General features: G+C 39.3%; 1 protein-coding gene and 5 non-coding genes across 6 annotated transcripts in view; 1 reads left to right on the top strand and 5 right to left on the bottom strand.

Annotated features, from left to right (window-relative positions):
• Positions 1-12,352, bottom strand: part of sun2 (Sad1 and UNC84 domain containing 2) — a 51,586-nt gene extending 39,234 nt beyond the window's left edge. Inside the window, exon 1 of the mRNA XM_088074516.1 lies at positions 12,092-12,352. The gene's annotated coding sequence lies outside the window, so the exon portion shown is untranslated. The remainder of the gene's footprint in view (positions 1-12,091) is intronic.
• A 3,332-nt stretch (positions 12,353-15,684) lies between these two features.
• On the top strand, positions 15,685-15,756 carry trnac-gca (transfer RNA cysteine (anticodon GCA)). The gene has a single exon. It is a non-coding gene; the product is annotated as a tRNA-Cys (tRNA).
• Positions 15,757-16,146: 390 nt separating this feature from the next.
• On the bottom strand, positions 16,147-16,218 carry trnac-gca (transfer RNA cysteine (anticodon GCA)). The gene has a single exon. It is a non-coding gene; the product is annotated as a tRNA-Cys (tRNA).
• A 229-nt stretch (positions 16,219-16,447) lies between these two features.
• Positions 16,448-16,519, bottom strand: trnac-gca (transfer RNA cysteine (anticodon GCA)). The gene has a single exon. It is a non-coding gene; the product is annotated as a tRNA-Cys (tRNA).
• A 180-nt stretch (positions 16,520-16,699) lies between these two features.
• trnac-gca (transfer RNA cysteine (anticodon GCA)) lies at positions 16,700-16,771 on the bottom strand. The gene has a single exon. It is a non-coding gene; the product is annotated as a tRNA-Cys (tRNA).
• Positions 16,772-17,592: 821 nt separating this feature from the next.
• trnac-gca (transfer RNA cysteine (anticodon GCA)) lies at positions 17,593-17,664 on the bottom strand. Its single transcript has one exon. It is a non-coding gene; the product is annotated as a tRNA-Cys (tRNA).
• Positions 17,665-24,672: the final 7,008 nt, after the last annotated feature.

Here is a 24,672-nt window from a genome sequence, read left to right as displayed (position 1 = left end):
CAAGCTAGTAAAAAAAGGGAAAATTTAATTAAATTCATGTCTTTAAGGGTTAATTGACAGCCAGAAATATTCACACAATCAGTCTGCTCACTTTGTCATTGATGGAGACAATAAAGACAGACGACAAACACATACTGAGTTTGCAAAAAGCGCACAGTCATGGAGGAGGGAGGAAGCAGGTGGGGAGGAAGGGGTTAACCCTTGATCTGAAGGCAATGGTCCAGATGTGTGCACAGTTTGTGTGTGTGCACATGCGTGTACATGTGTCTGTGTGCTGTTCCTTAAGCCCAGATATGATTAGCAAGCGGATATGACTTTCTTTTTTTTTTTTTTTTGCCCATATCTGTTTGTGTGAGGAATGATAATAGAGTCTCAACATCAAACAGCGGGGACTTTGGCCACCACAACAAACTACAACTTTTGTTAAAGCCTTTATTCTCTCGACATTAGAGGTAAGATAAAACTTTAATGATCCCCATAAAGGACTTAGACTGTTGCAACAGCAAACAGAAACAGGTTACATCAAAGAATATTAGAATAATGCAGTGTATACTGGAAGACCACAGCAAAAAGGTAATTTCAACATATATCAGTTTCAACATTACTAAAGATTAAAGAACAATTGTGATCCTTTTCTGTCTTTCTTTCTTCCTTTCTTCCTTTCTTTCTTTCTATGTCTTTATGTATTTCATTTTTTAGCCCCCACCTATCACTAAGCACCCATTTTTATCCATTTCAATGCTAATTTATTTTTATAAAGATATTATTTCACAGCTAGATGAGTGGTTGTTTGAAAGGTCATCAATCCTTTTGCTGGAAAAATGCAGATATACAAATGTGGTTTTCAGTGTGTTTACTTATTATCAAAGTGTGCTCCAAATCCAGATATAAACACACATAAACTGAGCAAATATAAAACAAAATATGTTATTTTAAGTAAGAAAACACAGAAAATACCAGTAAAACAACGTCTAAAATACTGATCATAGCAAAAAGTTGCAGTCCTTCAATAGAACCGAGCCATCATTAATGTTATGAGTAACACATGTACTTTTCCTACTATGGAAAGCCAAAATGCCTTACAAACTTCAAAGACAAAGCACACTGAAAAATGTTACAAAAAGTTACACAACTTCAGGATGTCTGAGAAACAGACCTACTGCAAACCACAGCATTGGGTTATTGCATTGCAGTTTTACTTCCATTAGAGAAGTTGGTTTGATGTTGGTCAATAGTGGAATGTGTGAGAGTAACCAAAACAAACTCAAAATTAAAGATTTGTGCAAATGTGTCTTCCCACATGCATTTGGTGCAATTTTTGAACATGGAATCTTGCCTGTATTAAATTCTAAATCTAATTTTTAACCAATCATTTGGTCAGCGGGGAAAAAATCTTGGCATTACCAAAAGTAGATTAACTAAATTTGCACCTTACCATGGTAGCACTGAACATCCACCAAAGCATTCTTTCCTGAGGCCTGTTTACACTCTGCGACAAAAGCCAGCAGCATAACGTCTATTCTGCATCGAGCACTACATATTTGGTGGGTTTTTTCTGGTTGCAGAGAGTTGAGAACTTTTCAGCTTTGGCTAAAATGCTTGTCAATGTTACTTTTACACAGCCATCTGATCACAGTGGAGGAGGGGTGAAATAAATGCCACAAAGACCAACGAATTCATCAACAACAATGGAAGAAAAATAATTCTGCTGCCCACACAGAGTGGCGGGTCCATCCCATACATTGAAACTTCACATTTTAATATGCTGTGCTTAACATGTGGTTAGGTTATGTTGGGAAAAGGTTATGATTTGGCTTAAAATACCTAGTTTTGGGGTCACATTTCCTGTTGGAAAAGTAACAATCTTAGTGAAAGAAACAGCTGCCTCTTGTGGCACTATACTGAAAAACAACAGTGACAGCTCGCTAAAAAAAAACACCCCAAGGGGGCTAAAAGCAGCAGGAAAAACAACAAATTATTCCTTGAAAAAATCCACATTTAAGGACCAAAAGTAGCAAGAAACACAACAACTTGCCCTTTAAAAACATCAATGTTAAAGGGCTTGGAAGCTACTGGAAGAAGAGTCACAGCGTGTTAAAAAACACCCACATTTAGTGCCTAAAATAACACCCACATTTTGTGCCAAAAGACACAGAAAATGCAGCAATGAAAAAACAACCAGTATTGCTATTTGTTGGTCTTGAACTGTGGTCTGCAGTGGTCAACAGCTTGTTTCATCTATATGTCTCACCATCCACCATCCCTTCCACCAGCTGAGAGTCAGAGTCAGCTCATATACTATGTCAGTTCAGAAACATTGATGTGATACATATGGAACGGGCTAATTTAACGTATTTGTGGTTGTAGGATACGTTCAATGCCCACATTTTATTTTTATGACTGGGCTGAGCAACCAGATGCAACCCAAGTGTCTCATCTGAAAAAACACTGCACCTCCAAAAGCACTCAGAGGACTCCCAGCTAGGTTTTCAGAAGAGCCTCTGATGTTTGAACACTTAGAAAGTAACACCAAAAATTATCCAGCCAATGAGCATTGGGTCAGAGCATATCGACCAACCCACCAAAAGTTAGAATAAACTGTCACTTTTGAGTTGAAGAAGTGGCCCACACTTTACATAAAATCCAACTTTAGCACATACTATGTTTGTGCAGACAGATTGAAAATGTTAAAAATGACAAAATCCGTTTGGGATTCAAATCAAACAGCTCACAGATGACTGGAGAAATGGGAATTTTTAAGCGTGGGATTAGTTATTCTGCACTGGGTGACCATGGGAATGGACTTGGTGATGGATGCATGGATGGTGTAATGTAAGCAAGGGTCAGGGATTAGGTTCACAGAGTGAAGGATTTTCAGACGAGAGAGTAATCTAGACGTGTCGATATTCATCCTCTAGGGGGAAAAAAAAAATACCGGGCCAGAGAGATTATCCTGATAATGATTGCGTAATCTCGGTGTGTGTTCGCGTGTGTGTGTTATGGCGAGCAGACGGCACAATTAGTCACTCACTCAGTCATGCCCTCGAGCTATGACCAGACACATGCACACACGTCACATCAGGCATGCAGCTACAGAGCAGTGTGCACACTCCTACACACAGGAACACACACTAAACCAATGATGAAAGAGTGTGGTGTTACTTTTTCAGCTGAGGTTTTAATGGGGAACTTGTATTTTCCCTTTTTCACTCCTGCACTCTCTCCTTGACCCTTTCCCTTACCCTATTTGCTCCTTCTCTTCTCTCCACATCTTTCCTTCTTGCTCTGCTCCCTACTTGATTTGTCCTTCATCATTCCTCCTGTCATCCTTGCTGGAATCTCTCATTCATACCTTCACTTCCTCTTTTCCTCCTTTCATCCTTCACACATGACTACCTTCTTTGCTACATCTTTCCCTCCCTTTTCATGCTGTCTTTCCATCATCTGTCTTTTTAATTAATCGTATCTCCCTCCTTCCCATCCATCATTCGCTCCATCACTTCTTTGCCAAGTTCTTTATTCCCTCTTCTTGTCTTTTCCTTCTATTTTTATACCTCTGTGCCAATGACAGCTGTTGCAGGAGGCATTATATTTTGGGGTTGTCTATAGGTCCATAAGTACGTCCATCCGTATCTACATCTGGCCCATTCTTGTCACAAGAATGCCTTGAGGAATTTCTTAAACTTTTGCACACATATCCACTTGGACTCAAGGAAGAACTGATTTGATTTTGGTGGACATAGGTCAAAGTTCACAGTCACTGTGACCTGTCTAATTCTTGTGAACACAATATCTCAGAACACCTTAAGGCAATTACTTCAAATTTGGCACAAACGTTCAAGTAGACTCACAGATGAGCTGATTAGATTTATATGGTCAAAGGTCAAGGTCAATGTGAGCTTACTTTTGTCTTCTACTTGTGAAAGCAATATCTCAAGAACAACTTGAGGGAATTTATTCAAATTTGACACAAATGTTCACTTGGAATCGAAAATGAGCTGACTGGAATTTGGTGTTAAAATTTCAAGGCCATTGTGACCTTGCATCTATCTTATTTTGTTAAACACAATATCTAAAGATGGCCTTGAGGGAGTTTCCTCAGATTTGGCACAGACATCCACCTGGACTCAAGAATGAACTGATCAGAATCTGGTGGTCAAAGGTTAAAGGTCAAGGTTACAATGATCTCATACAACATGTTTTTGGCCACAACTCAAGAGCCACTGAAACTGTGATGATTGTATAGACCTTCTGCATTGTGAAGCATCCATTTTTTCACAGCCATGGATGTAAGCTTGACTGGTGCACAGACATACAATGCGTGGTGGTATATCTTTTTTTTTTTTAATGTAACATCAATTCTCTCTCCTCTTACCTTCATCTTCTTCCCTCCTTTCCTTTCCCTAGCCATCTTTCTCCTGGTATTTCCCCTTCTTTCTTTATTTCCGTCACCTTCTCCCCTCAGCTCTTCCATCTCTGTCCTCCCTCTCTCCATAATTCCAAAACCAGTAATGTATCTTAACCTCAACCACTACAATACAGTTAAGGGAATTATCATATTATCCTGCTAGACGTATGATGTCATTTTTCTTTCCCAGTATTCCTCTTTTCCCCCTAATCTTTCCCTCCTTCTTTCACATGTTCACACACTTCCCAGGGGTTTAGTTTGTGATGTCAGAGCCTTTGAATTCCTCCTTTTCTTCCATTGTCTCAGCTCTGTGAATTCCCCCCATCTGTTGTGTTGGAATAGTCTTTTCCATGACCATTAAACACTAGTGTCAGTGTGGGTGTGTATGTGTGAGAAAGGACTGTCACAAAATATTATTTTAACATGAATATGTGTGTGCTAGGATAATAATTGAAAGTTGTTGAAAACAATACCTTGTAAAAAATGCTCCTGACATATACATACATACATACATACATACATACATATACACACATATATACACACACACACACACACACACACACACACACACACACACATATATATATCACATATATATTCATGGCACGGAACTTTTATTTTGAAGTGCTGTTTTGTATTTATTCTTGCAATATGTTTAATGTCTTTGTGCTCTAAGTCAACATGGTGTTGACATTTTGTTAAATAACATTGAATATGTGGTAATTTCTCTAATGTGTGAACCTTGAACTAGTGACTGAGGAGAAATCTGGACCCTGTGACTAGACCAGTTGGAAACCATTGCACTAATGTAAACCCATTCACAACAATAATATAGTAGAAAAGGGCAAGAAAATCCAAGTAGGGTGAAAGAAGGGGTGTGAGGAAGGGGTCGGGAAAAAACTGGTCAAAAATGCAGTAAGGCTACTTTAATTTCTAAGATCTGGAAAAGTAGTGACGTTGCTGAAAAGAAGTCAAATGGAGCAAGAAACAGTTGGCCAATCACACAGATTTAAAATAAACTTATTTGGAAGAACAAAGTTATAGCCCACAAAAACTATCCAAACTGATTGCTGTAAACTTCCATCACAGTTTGCAGATAGAAACTCTGTTTAACTTTGACCTACTGAGGCGGAAGTTAGGCTAAGTGACACTTAGATGCTTACAACAGTCCCCAAATCTCTTACTGGACTATCTGCTAGAGTTACAGTATGTATTACTTAATGTGTGTGTGTACTCATGTGTACCTTTCTGTTAATCTGTACGTACCACAGCTGCTCCATTGATGTCGATGAGATCGTATGAAGATCAGGATTGCCATTATTATTGGATTTAGAAGATTAGCAGATAAGCACACACCTGCATGGCAGGACATTAGAGAGCTCCTAGAACGATGTTTCTGTGTGTGTGTGTGTGTGTGTGTGTGTGTGTGTGTGTGTGTGTGTGTTTATGTGTATTAAACACTAAACCATCTTGAAAGGGAGAGAGATGAAAGAAAATTTGGCCATTTGAGCCGCTTCAGTGTTCAACTTCCTGCTATTACTCTCCACCATTGATCAGTTCCTTCAGAAGGACAAAAGAGCAGCAAAGAGACCCACATTACTTTATTCATCTACCTCTGGGTTTGTTTATGACCTTTTCTGGGGAGAGAGAAGACAGGTCTGTGGCGGTTTGGTGTGTTGTTGGTGTGCAGAGGAAGTTGTCTCATGTAAACAGGAAACAGTGAGGACAGTGGATATGACACCAACGGGGGGAGTGGAAGTCAATCCAACATCCAACATCAAACACACACTCACACTCACTCCACACACACACACATACAGAAAACACAAAAGTTGAAATGAATGCTCTACACTTTCTGTGTCAAGAAAAATGAAATAATATAAAATTACTGGCAGTAATTTCCCAGTTTTCAACAGAAACAGTTAATCACGGGAGATAGCTCTAATGGCAATATTTGACTGATACTTGAGGGCTGGCATTACATTACTGACTCGCTTGTCATATGGTCTGAAAACATTGATATAAAACTTTTCCTCCTCACCTTTTCAACCTACATACAGTCCATTATGCAAAGACACACACACACACACACACATATATATATATATATATATATACACATGCTTTTTTGGGGGGGGGTTGTTGTTGTCTTGTTTGTAAAGCAACCTTGAAAGACGCTATATAAATCCAAGGTATTATTATTATTATTATTATTATATTTCTCTCAGAAAATGGATGCTAGTTAAGCTTGCTGAAGTTAGCACTAATTTCAGCTAGAAATTACCAAAAATAAGTCTACATTAATTATTTGAATGTCTTGCCATGCATATGCCTCCTACCCACACAAAAGATAACAACACACCACTGAATGAAACATAATTAAAAACTGTGCCATCTAGTTTCATTATATTTGAGAAAAGGCAGACATCTCTATGGCCGATATTTCTCCAAAACTCTGCAACTCACACCCAACGATTCGTAATTAGCGCTTCAGGTGACGGGGGAAAAAATATTTTGGGGTGAATTCTTTCTTTGAAGTAGCAAATGAACAATAGCCTACAGTTATAGAAATACATACACACAGACACACCCTGAGGCTGGAGTGACATTTTTAAGGTGTATATGGTTTCTGGCATGAGTACACACACATGAAGCAGCATGCACTAGGAAGTATTAATATCAAAGAATGAAGGCAGCAGCGAGGGGAGGGAGAGCAGGAAGTCCCCTAAATCAGATAGTGTTTGTGGAGAAAGAGTGGAAACCCAATGCCCCTATTAGCTTATCATATACTGTAGAAATGGGTTAGGTTGTCACCGTGTGTATGTGTGTGTGTGTGTGTGTGTGTGTCTGTGTGTTGCCTGGTTAGACTTTAAGTGAAGGTACATTCCAGAAATAGTTTTACCTCGCAGTCATTCTCTCCATCAGTCTCTCTCTCTCGTTCTTTTCCCCTTCCCGTTACCTCTTTTATTAACCCCCTCACCTGCCTTCCAGTTGTGACCCATTTTTTTTATCTTCCCTTTCTTTCCAGGAAACTTTTCCGTGATTGTTTTTTTTAAGCTTCTTCTTAAACATGCAAACCGGCCTGTTGCGGTCCTACAATTATTTGTTCATCTGTAATATTAACCCTTTGAAACCTGAGCAAAGGGCTTTAAATTCTTTCAAAAACAGTTACAACTTGCACGAAAATTACCCAAAATTTAGCACAAAAAAGAATATATATATATATATATATATATATATATATTTATTATTGTTATTATTATTATCATTTAAAGGTTTTCATTGCTTCTGCAAGGCTGTAGCACAAGAGAACTGATGTTGTTCCAGGTTTAAAAGGGTTAACAGATGATGTGTCTGTAAAAGGAGATGTCCATGTTTAGGAGACAACCAGCAGACAACCAACTGATTTCAAGACAGTCAGACAATGACCCTGACTATACGGGGTCATGCACACTCTTATGCGCAGACCCAACACCCTGCAGTCTGCCTGTGAATGGATGAGTTTGTCCTAAGAGGTTAGTATTCCTCCTCTGCTGACGCATTTCCTCTGCTCCAAGTCTGTACAAACTTTTCTTAGCAGCTCTGAAAAACCACAACTGTGCAAATTTACACAGAAAAACCACCAAAACTTCCCCAGATGGCAAGTTTGGGGAAGTGGCTTTCCTTCAACCATGTGTGATATGTGTATTTGCGTGTGGCGTACGTGTCTTTTTCAGCCCCGGGTTGTGTACGTATGCGCATGTAGTCATCTTTCACACCAGCTTGTGCGTTTTTTCTGTGACACTTATGACGCTTTGTTCCAAAATTAAGAACTTGGGTCCGAATTCGTTTTTGACTGTTTGCCCTCAAGTAGGGAAAATAACCCCGGTTGGAAAGAGCTGTGGTCGTGGCTCACTGAAAGTCGTTCATCTCGAAAGGTTAACGGCTGGAGTTGGAGAGATGGGTAACGCAGGTGCAGGAAAGTTTTGAGTTATTTCAGATCTCTGAGCATGCTGTCTTTTTTATTTCAAACTGTGTTTATGCAAAGAATAAAGAGAGGAAAGAAACTCAAAATGCAGCAGTTTTTTCAGATGGATGTACATTACAGCGTCTTTTTCAGGACAGTAAACTCTACATGACGGCAGCAGCTGTGACATTTCAGTTACACAATCGTCTCTCTAACCACAACCCTGTCACCTTATCGTAACCCTGATTCTTGCTATGTAAGCATTTGAAATGATGTAGTAAAGTAAGTAGCCTATTCAACCCCTATATGGGGTTCAGTCTCCTAAATGTGTCTCAGCCATGGCATGATACATTTCTGCAAATCACAAATGTTACATTTACATGTTTTATTTGTATTATATCAACCTTTATTAAGTAATGTAATACATAAGCTTTATTTGTTATCAGGAGGTAGAGGGGATGGTAGATGGCATGTCGTCTGGGCGAGTAAACTTCCCAAGCTGCCGACGACTGATCAAGACCAACAAACAACAAAAGCATTTGTGTTGTAAAGAGTCATTACTGCATATTTTCACTTTCAAATCATCAAATACGGCCACTTTGTCAGTGATGCCAGAGGCATCTTTTGTGGCAGTATGTTACGTACCAGGCGCTGGCAATTTGTATCCGCGGTGGCAATAGCTGTAATGTAAAGAGAAATAAAAAGCAGAAATGGAGCGTGGGAAGCCCAAAGACTTTTGAGGCTCCAAATTTTGGTGTTCTGTAGCAACTAATCAATGGAAATTTGTACTATGAACAACCATTGTTTTGTACATGGCTGCTTTTCCTGCCCGGATTGTGCCCCCCAATTGAGGTATTTTAAGTCAAAACATGACCTTTTCCTTACCATAACCAAGTATGTTTTGTGCTTAAACCTAACCACACATTAACAACAGCGTTGTTGAAACATAAAGTTGCCACGTAATAATGTGCGAATGTGACCTTTGTAACATTAGTTTGCAGAAATGTTCAATGGCAACCTTTTTTTTCTGGCAATTGAGCTGTGTCTTTCTCCAAACACATCTTTGTTGTGTGAACTAGTCACCAAATTGAAAAATTTTGCAATCACAACCTTGCACTCTGCACAACCTTGCAATTTTGTCTAATCACTGCAACTTTAATGCATATTTTGAAATTTAAAAGGGATGGAATCAAATTTTATTGTCATGCTGTGTGTAATGTATTGATTCGCTCCACCCTTCCTCAGACTCCTCTCTGTCTATTTATCATGAGACCACTGCTGCGCCAGTGAAAGAGTCACACACAGTGACAGGGACAACTGCCAGCATCTAACAGCTAACATTACCCTACAGTAATTAACGTGTTTTTTAGACACAATTAACAATGTTAGATTGTAACAATGTGAAATTGTTGTTGTTGACAGCTTAGTGACAAATGTTAGCCACTGCTGCTATGTTAGCTTGTGCTGCAATTCTTTGGAAAAGCCAGTGCAAAATCAAGCATTTCAGCCACAGCAACAACACAGACAGTCAAAATGCCAGAGGGACTGAATTAACATGAAGAAGAGGACAGTGCAGCTAGCTAGAGCCTGCAAAAGTTTTGTGAGTGTATTTATTGTAATTTATAATATCATAAATCAAATGTTTTTTTTGGCTTGTGCACCCTCCAGTTCCCATGCTGGAGTGAGGACAGTCTTAAACCACAGCAGAAAATTAAAACTTTCCCCCTGAGGGGAGCAGAGAGGTGGGGGGCCCGGGTGGAGGAGGTGCTTCCCTGTTTCAAGGCCATCATTTGTTTTTACAACGGAAAATCCTGCCAAGCTTCACTGCGCTAATTTGCAGACAAGGTAAACCAACATTGCTTCACAACCCAATCAAAGTCTCAATCATTACTTCTTTTTTTTCCCTCTTAATAGGTCACTTTAAAGATGGAGGAGAAAGACAGGGACCCTCATTCACACTCAGCAACTCTCCTTCTTCCTATAAGCTCTTTTCAGCAAGACAGGGAACATGTTATGAAAGAGCACGAAGGGCCTGTTTGATGTATGACTCTAAGACCTTATAGAAGACCTATGGAAAACGCTTGGTGGCCTGGTAGTGAAGGGATCACAGGGCGACGAACAACAGGAGGATTGAGTGTGAGTTGAGGGAGGAGGAGAAGAGGAAGAAAAAAGGGAGTGAGGAAGAGGAGGAGCGTGCACTGCTCTCAACCCCAAAGGGCAAGCATCGTGAAGCTTCAGAAGACTTGGAGGAAGAAGAAATAGAGGATTTTTTTCTTTCTTGGAAGGTAGAGGAAGGAGACCCTCCTTCAGCTATACAAGGGGAAATTCCCACCAATTCAACGAACCACCCTTAGATCAAAGTGTGTGTGCACATGTGTGTGTTACACCTGTGAGCAGAGCCACCCGCACCTTAAGAGGCGAGGAGACGAGGAGCTCAAAGGTGATAAGGAATGCAGCCGTTAAAAACTGCTTGGGAATATGAAACTGTCATGTTGCAGCATAACCAGGCAGACCCAGACAGTGTTTTTTTCACATGGTAATAACACACATGCTTACATGCTGTATACACCTGTTCGAACAGCTGTAATTCAGTGCTGCGGCATTGCTGTGTCCGTACTGTGACAGCCCTTTGAACGGTTTTATTGTGCTGTGTTTTAAACGGCACCAGCCAGAGCGTCTTAAAGCCCCCATAGCACTGCATCACGTTTCCTTCAATGGAAGGTCACCACAGAGGGCACTACTATATTTTATCTGCCATGGGTCATACAAGAGGGCACGTTTGTGGTACGTTTTTTTTTTGGGTGTGAAATCACTCATCACAAAAGGGCCGCCTACTGTGGTGAAAACCTCCAATGGCAGATGGCCCAAAGCCAGTGTTTATTTCTCCATTCTGGGCCACTGCAGAAACAAGGCGGTGTGACATGGCAGTCTCCACAGAGGAGAATCTGCTCCCTATTCAGATATGAATGGCTCATTTTAAGGTAACAAACACACAAAGATTCTCATTTTTTCTTATTTTACACCATACACTGGACCTTTAATGTTTGTCACATTTTACGAGATTTTTTTGTCCTTAAAACAGCTTGTATCATTCAGATAATTTATCTATACATCCACTTGAGGAATAGGAAGATCAACTAAAAAAAATACATTTTTCTAATGCATTTTTTAATATAAATTATTTAAACTGTGGGGATAAATAATAAAAAACCTATCAATTCACAGTTAACCTTAAAATGCATCTTGAAATATTCAGGTCATTTAGGGTTCAATTTAATGTAATATTATTTTGTACATTTTAAGGGGGTTTTACACTTTAAAATCATCTCAATCAAGGTTGTAAGGTTTTACATTTTATGGGATTATCTAATAAAATGAAATCATTTTTAACTGACAACTTGCGGAGGAGCCATTAAAAGCCTCATCAAGGCAGGTTCGATGTATTATCCCTTCACTTTGATTAGAGTCACATGATCAACTCAGTTAAACAGCCTGCTGACTAAAACACTGCCAACAATGTCAAGTGATAGCAAAAAATAAATAAAATAATAAAGCCAAAATGCCCTACAAGCTACCTGGCTGACCACATGGGCCCACATGGACGTCCATGTTCTCTGTTCCCTCCTCACTGGTCGACTGCAAAAAATTCGCAAGTTGAAATGGAAATTCGCAAGATAAAATCAACGCAACATCACAACCCAAATGTCCATCACATATACATTTGAGTGACTTACCTCAGGTCCCTCTAGTCAAGAATGGAAACCACATCTCCAGCTTTCCAGGTGGTGTCCTACTTTACTGGATCATCTCCGGAAAGCGATCAACAGAAGGAACCAGAGAGAGAAAGACGATCAGACAGAAACTTAATCTTCATTGACCTGCAGAGGAAAAACGTTTACAGACTGAAAAAGATTCATTCTGACAAATATCTTCTCTGTGAGAGACTGAGTTTGCCTCACAGCCTCTTGAGCGCTCAGCTGGTGAATCAAGTGTTTTCAAGTCTCAAGGTTACATTTTCAAGTCCCTCCCCATTGTTTTTCTTCTGTTATCCCTCAGTTTCATAAAGGTGTCTCTTATTCTGAAAAGCCTATCTTATATGAGCCTGACAACTGTTTTTATTTTACAATTATTTTGTATCATACTACATGGTATCGTTGTATTGCAATTTTCAGCCTAATGCATCAAGTTGCTGCATATCCTGCTGTATTAACCATTTGAAACCTGGATAAATTGGTCTAATTTCCTTCAAAAACATGGGAAGAAGGCAAACAGCAACTCAAGAAGAACTGACCCAGTAATTAGATAGCAATTAGTAAAAAGCACAAAAAACCCAAACAAATAAACAAAAAAACAGAATAAACAAGAAAAAAAGGGAAGCGACATGCACAACAAAAAACTATATTATATAAAATAATTTATAGTTATGATAATTGGAAATATAGTTCTCAGTTTTTTCCCTAGCTATTTAAAAAACATATTCCAAAATCTACTAATTTCTTGCAGTTTGTGGGACTTTCTTGCCAAGCTGCTCAATGCCCTTTTCTCACCAAGCACTCAGCATTCAAAGGTTTAAATACTTGTAAAAGGCATCTGTCTGCAGCACAGGAAGTGATGTCAATCTAGGTTTCAAATGGTTAAATGAAATCTTATGCATATTCATCACATCAGACTCTACTGTATCTTCTTGTTGCATGAGTACGAAACTGAGGAAATATTTCCGTGTTGCATCTTTTTCTCTGATTTTCTAACCCTCTGTAAAAACAGTGAGCATCATTCTTCACCTCATTAACCTGAATCATGAGCATTAACACCAGACCGTCACTCCCCCACCCTGTAGGCAGTTTAACACAGAACAGCACAGTGTGTCATGCTTTCCCTGCATTTCTTCATGCATTAAACTCTCTTGTTGTCCATGGAGTATAAGTTTCAGTTGAGCTTGTGACCGATTGCTGCTGGCACTGTATCTTTTTTAATTGGCTTGCCTGTTATTGGCGTTTTATGTGTGATCTTGCATGTGTTTTCACATGTGGGTGGTTGAGGGAGTTGCTGCCTTCCTATAATGTGTGTCAAGTCTTTTTTCTTCTTTCATGTCAGATGTTATGAGACACTAAAGGAGGTCAAAAGTCAAATGTCTCTCCGGCTCACACACAAGTTTGCTATCTCTCTTCTCCTCTCCTCCAACAGTCATGAGTCCTGAACTTTTCTGGTGACAATAGCGTTGGAATGTTAACTTCAGTCACTGGGATGAAGCAAATAGGCTATGACTTGCAACTCTTGCAACATTTGAACTATGGTATGTTGTAATTTTTTACATCTTATGGAAATATACCTCTATGTGGGGGGGGTGAAGTTCAGTAAAAGGGCGTTTGACTGCAGATCAACAGGGCTACAGTTTAAATCAAGGTAAACATGGCAATTCTCCACTATAGGAGAATTAAGTTTAAAAATCCTCTTTGAATTTAAAAGCACATGTATAGAAAAATACTCATCAACAATGAAAACAATTACAAAAAACAACAACATCAATAACCCTTGTACACAGAAATAGTACACTGTTGACACTAAGAAATGGTAAGGAACTGTACTTTATTTATCAGAGTAGGGGGGGCATTTAGGCAAAATGCATGACACTCCCGTCACCACAAATTTCACAGTTTTTGGCTATAATAAATGGTGTATTTTTTTCAAACCCAATTGTAGGGTTCGAATACAAAATACAACCACATAAAGATAAGTGTCTCCCGTTTGGGCCAAATCAAAAAACATGACACCCTCCCCAGTGTTTAAAAAATGATGTGTGATGATGAAGTGCCTCACCTGTTTGGCACCATCCTCTCCCCTCCCATAAGTAATGAACAGTCCCTAATGCCACTCTCTCCCTCACAAAATGTAGCGCAACGTTAGAGCGTTACTACTGCCCCCTCCCAACAACGTAGCATGACAAGATTAGTACCAATGGATGTCTAAGGCCGTCTAATTTAGTATGATCTCTGTATCTTGACTGTGCCTTTTTGTTGTCAGTGATAGCCAGTAAATAAATTGTTTTACTCTGGTCCATTTAATGGTCAATCATAGACCTCCACCTTGTCCTTGGGGCAGGATCATCTGTACCCTTTAACTCCCCCTTGCCAGCAGGCCTGCATCTAATGGTTAGGACTGCTGATTGCAACCAGCTAAAACTGAATTATTTCAGTGTTTATTGTTTGGGAGCTCTTTACCCAGAGCCAATGTATCTGTGGAGGTGTCTTCCTCTCCAAAACAAACAGACCAGGGGTTTAAAACTAGTTAAACACTGAATAAAGCATTTTCAAGTTTTAAAAAAATGTGTATTTCTTACACTCCTTGTCTTGGAGGCACTGCTTTAGAGGATGATGCAAAATCATGAATGGCCATATCTAGAGCCAGTTTATGGCTTCTAACTTCTGTGGACGTGGACCAACACCTTTTGTAGATATAAACAGCTTAATTTAATGTGACAAAAAGTAGTTTCAGGTGATTACACACTTAAGAAAACATTCTGTTAAATTATATTACATTTCTGCCAGTATATCCTCCTTAATCCTACACACTACAGCTTAAAGAGCCAATGCTGAACTATATACTTGTGTATGTACTCATGCAGAAAAGTGACTTATGCCTTGAGAGGGTGGCAGATCTGAAACATTGGGACAACTGGGGATTGTTTGTGACATTGCTATCTTTGCTATTTTAGTGAAACTACAAAGTTTTAACATGTTTCTACTATCAATTCATGTATCTGTTATCTTTGTAACACAAACAGAAAGTGCACAGTTTAGTCTCTAAGTGAAATGTGACAATTCACATGTTGTTCCAACTAACCCACACTGTATCTTAAGTAGCTTGCTTTATAGCTAGCACCTAAAACCTCAGCACTAAAAACATGCATAAAAGAGACTTCAGACCTGGCCTGACATAGACACATCATACATTTGATTTAAGTCACAAAAATGCATGAAGTATGAGAAATTACTCTCTTACCTCAAAATTAGTTTTGCCTTATTTACTTGGATGTGTCTGCCACAGGGTGCTACTTCCTCAAATAAGGAATAAAGACTTAACTGAGCATGTGCAGTGAGTCAGGTGATTGGTAGCTGGTTCCTGATTGGAGAATTTGAAATTTTCCCAACCAGCACCAGTCTCCCTTAGTGGAAGCTTGTGCTCAGAGACAGAAAAGAACATTTGTTAAGACACAAGTCATGTGACTGTTTCTGTATTTTTATTGCTGCTTAAATGAACAATTAAACATTTTGTCTGAATCTAGGACCAGTATTTGGTGATGAATAGCTATAACAGTGTTACTTGTATAGGGGGCATAGCTCAGTGGTAGAGCATTTGACTGCAGATCAAGAGGTCCCCAGTTCAAATCTGGGTGTCCCCTACTTTGATAATGCAGGTTAATATTTAATCTACCTGTAGCTCTTTCACAGATCTGATGATAAAAGCATGATAAAAGCAGTACCACTAACTGACCTTAAAACCAGCTGCATATTTTATACATTTTAAACTTTTAAACTCTGTAGCGCTGTAAGCATTTCATACTCAAGAGCATGATCGCTTGTGCTCATCACTTCATTTTGTTGTACAGGGTAGTTGATTGTGGTTGTTGGTCTTTCTTAAAGCTTTACTGCTGTGTTTTCATATGTATCTTTGTTTAGTCTATGAAGCTGGCAGAGCTTGCCGAGTCAGACCAGTTTAGGACACATGCCTGAATAGTGAGATCAAAGCTGCAACTTCCTGAACAACAGAAATTGGATCACAAAGGAAAAGCAGGGGGCACCCAGATTTGAACTGGGGACCTCTTGATCTGCAGTCAAATGCTCTACCACTGAGCTATACCCCCACAGCCAGCAGGTAGTAGTACAGCATCAATATCCTAGATGCTGATTAATTGTGTGACAGTTTTAGAGCTCTGCATCATCAGAGTCAACTTCTAACAGACTGCTCAGTGATCATACTTTCTATTAGGCGTAGTACTTTTCTACTCAAATAGGCCACTGTATGGCCAGGTGATGATGGTATATAATAACAAAGATTGACTCAAAAGTTCACATTGACAAGTGTAACAACACAGGGGGCACCCAGATTTGAACTGGGGACCTCTTGATCTGCAGTCAAATGCTCTACCACTGAGCTATACCCCCACAGGCAATTTGTGATAGCATCAGTATAGTAGACCTTGAATGATTGTGTGACAGCTTTAGAGTTCATGCTTTCTATTAGGTGTAGCACATTTCTATTCAAATAGAGCAGTGTATGGCCAAGTGATATTTGTATATAATAATATAGATTGGCAGAAAAATTTGTGCTTAGTATAATACCACAGGGGGCACCCAGATTTGAACTGGGGACCTCTTGATCTGCAGTCAAATGCTCTACCACTGAGCTATACCCCCACTCCCATGTGCAGCTGCCTGCAGGATACTACAACTTTCACTCATCCAGCAATATGCTCAGTACTCAGTGCTGAGACAAAGTTTTTATTTTTGCTAAAACCTTACTATTTAAAAGTTTTCCAAATGTAATAGTAAATCTGGGTGGGCACATGTATTGAACTCTGCTTTTGCATTCCACTGAGCACAGTTGAAACATACACGCTTGTATTTTGCAACACACATACCTTCTTAATCATCGCAGTTGAAGCGCTATGCCTAATCAACAATCAATGCTTTGCTGATCAATAAGTGTGAGAAACCCTCTACACAAGGAGTACAGCTCAGCGGTAAAAATTTTTGACTGCAGGTCAAGAGGTCTTTAGTTCACTTCTGGGTTCCCCTTATCGTGGATTTGTTTGCATCACTTCTTTTGGTTGAACTGGGCTAACTGAGATACTGTAGTGTTTCTATATGTTTGGACCAGTGAATATCACAAAAATCAATCCATCCATTTCAAGCTTCCATTCTTTGCAACGCCACCGCAGTTCATTTCAATACATTTTTTAAGTCTATAGGTTGCATGTTTGATGCTCAAATTTTGGGTGGATCATTTCAAATAGCTGTACACTTTGTTGGCCCATTGGGAGTGAGTGTTTATCTTTCAGCTCGAGATCATATGTGCTGCTTGTGTATTCAGTCACGCTTTTGTGTTATCTATTGAGCTGGAGGCCCGTTGGCACAGCTGGCCCAGTCAGGCCAGTTCTAAAGTCAGGCTTAAATGTGGATATTAAAGCTGTCACTTCCTGACCACCAACAGAGCTTAGTCAAAGTAAAGGAATTTGAGGGGGCACCCAGATTTGAACTGGGGACCTCTTGATCTGCAGTCAAATGCTCTACCACTGAGCTATACCCCCATACACTGTTCTGTGAAGCATTGATAACATATGCCAAATGGCAAACAGCTTGGTCCAAAGATTTTAATTCAATCTGCATGCTTCAATATTGGAAGTTTACAAAAACTTGCGCTCTGATTTTGCGTCGATTTCACTTTTCTGCTAAGTTTTAACCGGCAGGCTCGTTCAAGTACTCTTTGGGTAACAGAGAAGCTGATCATTTGACCTTCACCTGCATATTATACAATAAACCTGCTGCCTGCATGCTTTCAGTTAGGGATGGTACATGTTATCCTTTGAAGGAATTATTTGTAATTATGAATTTCTTAATTAATATGCAAATATGATTCATTAATGGATTGATGTTTATATGAGGGTTTTTGATTGTGTAGCACCATAGTTTGGGCAAAAAAAACAACCTTTGATCTAATGGATTATATAAATGCCCCAGAAGGCCCTCTTGGATACCTCTTGGATACCACTATGTAGCTATGATGGTAAAGTGTCCTCTACTTGTCTTACAGGCCGCCCTCCATGCTAGAAAACTTTCTGCACACTGGTGCTCCACTGTATGCAGCTGGAGCCCTTTTTACTTTTCTTTCCCCTTCCTCTCAGACAGCCTGTGTCCGCCACTGGATGATGGTGACGTGGACCCGTGCTGCTCGGCCTCCTGTGCTGGAAATTTTGCATACTCATGCTGCAGTCAGGTGTTTCGGATAACAGTGTCCTTTAAATGGCACATATGTCAGCGCAGAAAAAGGTGATGTTGTCCAGTCATGCTGTCATGTGTTTATCACTAATCGAGTCATGCTACTGTACAGGTCCATATAAAGTCATAACAACTGCATCCGCTGTTGCCACAGTAATGAGGAAAAAATGTCTGCTGCATTTCTTCCTGTTTTTTCCCGTGGCAAAGAGGTCCAATTCCCACATGACCCGGACAGGGGGAAACCGGACACACACACACACACATAGCTTAGGTAGTGCACATGAAGTCTAGACGTTTCCTACTATTGCAGGATGCAGGGCATCCTTTCACTACTTCAAATAATTTACATCCAGCGTGCAATGTGTGTGTACAGAAGCAAATAATAGGCATAAATCCTCTTATGTCTGTCACATGAGTTCAAACAGGTGGTTTTCAAAGTAAAATGCTGACGTGTTTAAATTAATTATTTACATACATCAACATTAAGTTTCCAGTAGGGAGTAAATGTCACAATTCAGCTGATTACAAACTTTATGACCATTATTTGCTTCCATTAAAAACTCTTGCCTGTATTGTGTGTTTTTCCATGTAACCATATTTTACTTTTCTACATTTAAAAGGGGGTTCATATGTGATATTACATGTGATGGTTTCAAATGTGATATCACATTGTACATGATGCAGTGACACTCTGTTGATTTCCTAATCTAACTGAATGATGAACAAAATTAAAATGGGTTGTGAGGAAACTGTGGACAAATTGAAAATCCTTGTAAAATATTTTTTTCCACAATGTACAAATGTAGTTAGTTTTGTGTCCCCCTGGCTTCAAATCCATCACATCATCATGTGAATGTGAAGGATTTTCAGCAGGTGTTCCCTAATTGTTGTATTTCAGAACTTAATGTTACAACAAGGAATGTAATGTTACAGTGCTTGCATTAACAATCATAATGAAGTTTTTCGAAATTTCCAAAAACAAATAAAACAATAAATAACACAAGGAAGATGGTAGATTGTGCGCGTTATGATTATGTGATCATCTGGTCCACTACTGACTTGAAGTCCTATTCCTGTCTCATATAAAATGGTAAAACACATTTCCACATGATGAAGCACAGTCAAAAAGTTTTATCGATCCACACCTATGCAGACTTCTCATCGTCCTCTAGCACAATATCATCCTATCCTCTTTTTTCAGGCGCACTAAACTGCCTTATGCCACCAAAGCAGTAGTACATAACTTAGCCTGCATTCTAACAGAAATAATATAATAAATAATGAAAATATAAACATAACATTCAGTCTAATACTTAAAACTATTAAAAAAACTATCAAAACCTATGTATGTCATATACCAACCTTAACACTTTTACCAGGTATAAAATATGTGATTAAGAGGCTCTTGCACATACTAGGTTGCCCTCTGGGTCGGTATAAGGTGCTGAAGGACATCACAAAGCATTGGCATTTAAAAACTTTGAATATAAATGAGTTAAAGGGGCACTGAAGATCTAGAATCTAAAACTAACTCTATGTGACTTGAAATTAATGTGATAAATCCTGCACCAATTTTTTATGTGTTCATGCTAATCCTGACAGTTTGTGGCCGTACTGTGAAACTCTGAGGTATGTGAGCCTGTGTTGACTGTCTTTGACGCGGGGGTGTATCTGAGCAGCAGCGTGTACTCCCAGTCAGGCCTTCCTGCGTAAATAAAAGGCGGTCCTCACTCAGTGTTTCGTACTCCTGAACTTGGTGACGGCCATGTTCCACAGCTGCTCCACGCTCGCTGCCTCATTGTGCTGTTTGTATATTTAGCTGCTCCGTTCCACTTCCTCTGCTGTTGACGTTGGGAAAACACACAACAATACAGCCGTGATTCTGCCCTCCCCTCTCAGCATCCTCCCTCTTACTCCCTCACGCCTTCCCCCTGACTCAATATTCCCTCATTCGTTGTCCATCTCATCAAAGCGCTCTTTGAGAAAGAAACTGTGAAGTGATTCACAGAGCCACAACAATGACAACGGGCAGCCATGTTTTTCCGGATCACACATAGTATATGATTAACAGCAGGTCAAACACAATATGAGGGTTGAAAATGGAATAAGAGGCTGGAAAATCTAAATCAAGACATGGGAGGGAAACACCACCAGATATTACTCATACTCACAATTTGGCAAAATTGCAGGCTTGTACTTTACTATTTTTGATTCCATTGTAACTAGTGCATTGTTTACTTCACCTTGTTTTTGCACTGCTCATATCCACCGGTGGATTCCAAAGCTTACTGCTCACTTTATTTTGGAAAGGGTTCATGTACTTGGTGATGCACAAGTTTAGATAACTGACTGATGTTGGATCAGTGAGATTTTGGGGATTCAACATCACAACCCCTCTCCAGGAAGACCCATATGGGATAGATCAGACCCCTGCCAGGGATGTACTGGAAGTAAAACTTCTCTGATCCAAGTTTAACCAACTTACGCTTACATAACTTTCATGCAATAAATTTTTTATAGATGGATATATAATTATTGATGTCTGTTTCGTCTTTTGCTGGTATGACGATGATAAAGCGTCTCCCTGACAACAGCTGCAAGTCGAGACAATGCAGACTGAAACTGTATTTTCTTTGCCCAGCTTTTCATTTCGTCATAAAACTACGTTTTCTTCGTGAATTTATTAGCCTTTCACTGTAAAGGCCAACTCTAGCTCAGACACCGCCTGTTCAGTGTTTGTGTCTCTCCGCACTGAATCGACGGGGGTGTCTGCATTTTGCAGCTGGTAATCGTGAAAGAATTTCATTAGTCTGACTCTCAGTGAAGGATGAGTGGTGTCTTGTAATCAGATAAATGCTGTTTCAGATTCAAAACAGGAATTCAAAATGTTGAATATTGGAACTATAACTCTAAATGTCACTGGTGTCCGTAGCAGCGGCAACCTTCAAGATAAAATAGACTGAATATAACTGCAAAAGTTGGATTGATTAATAATCAAGTCGATCGACAGAAAATTAACTTTAAACTATTTGAATGACTTAATAATCATTTTTTGAATTTTACTATGCAAATAAAAAAAATCAAAAACAAAAACATTTGCTGATTTCCTGCTTCTGAAAGAGAGAGCCTGATGCTTTTCTTTGTCATACGTGATAATAAACTGAATATCTTTGGATTTTTGTACTGCTGTTCGGATAAAAACATGCTTTCAAATCATTTTATTATTTATGATGACATTTTATTGACAAAAAAATTTAACCTTTATGTAATATAACCATCTTGTTAATTATTTTTGTATATATTTTACATATTTTTACAAGTTAGTATTTCGTTTGTGGCATGATCAAAATAAGGTGACTTTTTTGTTTAAAAAAATGAATCAAAGGATTACGACAGCATATTTGAGCCTTTGAAGATAAGGAAGCAACACCTGAAGCCAGGGCAGTGGGTTTAACTTTTTATGGGAAAATAAATCATTTTTTGTGTTTGTTTATTTGTTTGCCTTTTTTAAATTTAAGTTGAAAAGTTTTGAATTATTTTATGACTTGAATATTCTGTTACATTGAATTATAAAATTAAGAGGTAAAACAAATTTATGAGAAAACCATAAATTCTCTGAAACACTGTCACAGTGTTTATTTACAATAAACACTAAGGGAAATAGTAATAAAATCACGTACCTCCTCTGTAATAACTTACAATGACCTTAATAAACTCTATTAAACAATGATCATTTTCTGAAAATATAGTATATTTTTAAATGAGTGGTTGTTTGTGACTGTTTTTGTTCGTCATGACATCACTGGCCTCATATGTTACCCTACTTGGCGATGTAAACAAAAGTATCATTCTAACATGATAACTGTTTCCTGCCAAAGTGTTTGGCAGAGTGTAAATAACACTCACAGCTAAAACCAAAGGTCCTCTGCTATTGATCCTGGGATTTTTCAGAGATAATCTTCACTGGAGGACCCACTACAGATCTAATATGCCCTGATTTAGACGGGCTGACTAGACAGCAGCAGAATTGTGTGTTTTGAGCTCGTGACCTGCGCTTGAACTCTGGTGGGAGGGCAGCGGCTGTTTGCTTCATCCTGCAACTGACTGTGGTGACAGAGGAAGTTGGCAAGAGGAGAGGAGGAAAGAGATGCACTCCATTAATTAGATCAGGATATTGGGTAGGAAGTTAATTAACACTCTCACACACATGCCCAGTGAGGTTCAGAGAGAGAAGTGGTGAAGTGAGAGGAGAGTGAAAAGAGACGAATAAGTGGAGTGAAAAGGATTAGAAAGATGCGTCATTCAAAGGAACTAAGACAGACAGATAGTCAGACCTGAACTAACCCAATATAAGCAGCTCTTAACCTCCTTTAACTGAGTGTGACTGTCTGAAACCTCCTTTGATTACATCTATATTGGAAAATTGCATCTTTTTTGCTCTAAACTCATTATAGCCTCTGAAATCAGATGAACCTGAAACACATAAAAACAGCATTTATATGTGTCTGATCTTTACACACTAGGCGCCTGTTTAGAGCTCGTATTAGCACGCATTTCCACCCAGTTCTCACTCTCACTCTGAACGTCAAATACGTCCGCTCTGTCACTGCAAGCGTAATGCCACTCAAAGACTGTGGTGACACCTTGCAGACAGCCCATTCAAAGCATCCTGCCCTAAAGTATATGTAGCTTTAAGCCTTAACAAAATGTAAATGGGTGAGTTATAAAAATGGAAAAAAAAATCACCATCTGTACAGTTGTCAGGGATGTTAAAATCAGCTACAAAGAGCAAAACAGTTTTTTTGTACAAGGCTGTTAACATATACAATTTTACTGTAAAGATGGACATTTTAATATGGGGGGTTTATGGAGATTAAGTCACTTTTAGAGCCAGCCTCAAATGACCGTTCAAAGAACTGCAGATTTTGGCAGGCTTCATTTTTCAACATATTAGTGTGGATATGGCCTTAAAGAAAAATTCAAATCTTGCTCATAATGACGGTGACAGTTTTGTTGCTCTGCCCTTCCCATGGCTTTGCATTGGCACAGAAATAGTCTATGATATCACGCACCTGTGACTTCCAGTGTCACAGACAAACACACACACAGCCATACACACACACACACACACACACACACACACACACACACACACACACACACACACACACACTTTCACAGTACATCTCCTTCCTCTCGGACATACTGGGAATTCCATGTTGCACGTTGAGGACTGACAGCAAGCAACGCTGTAAACCTGATACCCTTTCAAGATGTCTCACACACACACAAACACACACACGCACTGTACATGGACACTGTGGTCATTATTGAGATGAGGGGTCACACTTCATCCTGTCAGTGACAGCAGTGTGTCCTCTCAGTCTGTCAGTCACTCCATACGCTGTACATGAAAATAAAAGGTCAGCGTTTACGTTGCTACATGCCTGTGTGTGTGTGTGTGTGTGTGTGTGTGTGTGTGTGTGTGTGTGTGTGACTGTGTGCAGTCCAGGAATAGCAGCACAGGGATGCCTGTTTCCTCTGTCTTTCCCTCCGCAGGGAGGAAGAATCCACCGTGACCCCCCTGGCTTCCATGGCGACCCCTCCAGCCGTGACCCTGAAATGAAACACGGAGCTTCATGGAAAACAGTTGCAGTCTACTTTGAAAATGTAGGCAAATTTGTCCTCTGGTTGCTGATGTTCTCAGTTCAAGACAAAACATGTTCATGAGACACTTTGTCAAAGAGCAAGACAAAACTTTATGGACCAGTAGGGGAGATAAATAAAGACAAAAACAGAGGAGACAGCAACTACATAAAAGATAATTTAGTATGCATGAGGTGAGATATTTCCATATGTCCTTTCTAATTTCTGTACAATAATAAGAATAAGAATAAGAATAAGAATAAGAAGAAGAAGAAGAAGAAGAAGAAGAAGAAGAATAAAACATTTTAATTAAACTCTAAAAGTTAATGTCTGTACCGACTAAGATGTAAAGTTTGTCACTCAAAGGTGGTCTTTGTTGTTGTAATGTTACAAATGCCAAGGATACAAATCCAACAACACAACCACTTCTCCATAGTCTAATGATACCATCACTGCTTTTAGACAATCAAAGTATTGTTGTGTTATCCATCTTGGGATCCCAGTACAGTGGCCATAATTTGCTTTTGACATCGGTGTTCTTTGCATCCCAAATGACTTCTGAGTACAAACATGAAACAAACACGATAAGAATCAGTTTGTCGTGATGTGTGATCTATAGTTATCACGTTAACAACTAAATGTAACTGTGGCAGCAGTGGTGGGGTTTTCGGTGC

Source organism: Plectropomus leopardus, chromosome 3 (assembly GCF_026936395.1).
Source record: "Plectropomus leopardus strain MGB_pleo_1.0 chromosome 3, ASM2693639v1, whole genome shotgun sequence".
Lineage (NCBI taxonomy): Eukaryota > Metazoa > Chordata > Actinopteri > Perciformes > Serranidae > Plectropomus > Plectropomus leopardus.
Note: the sequence above shows the minus strand (reverse complement) of the source record. Positions and strands in the feature narration are given on the sequence as shown.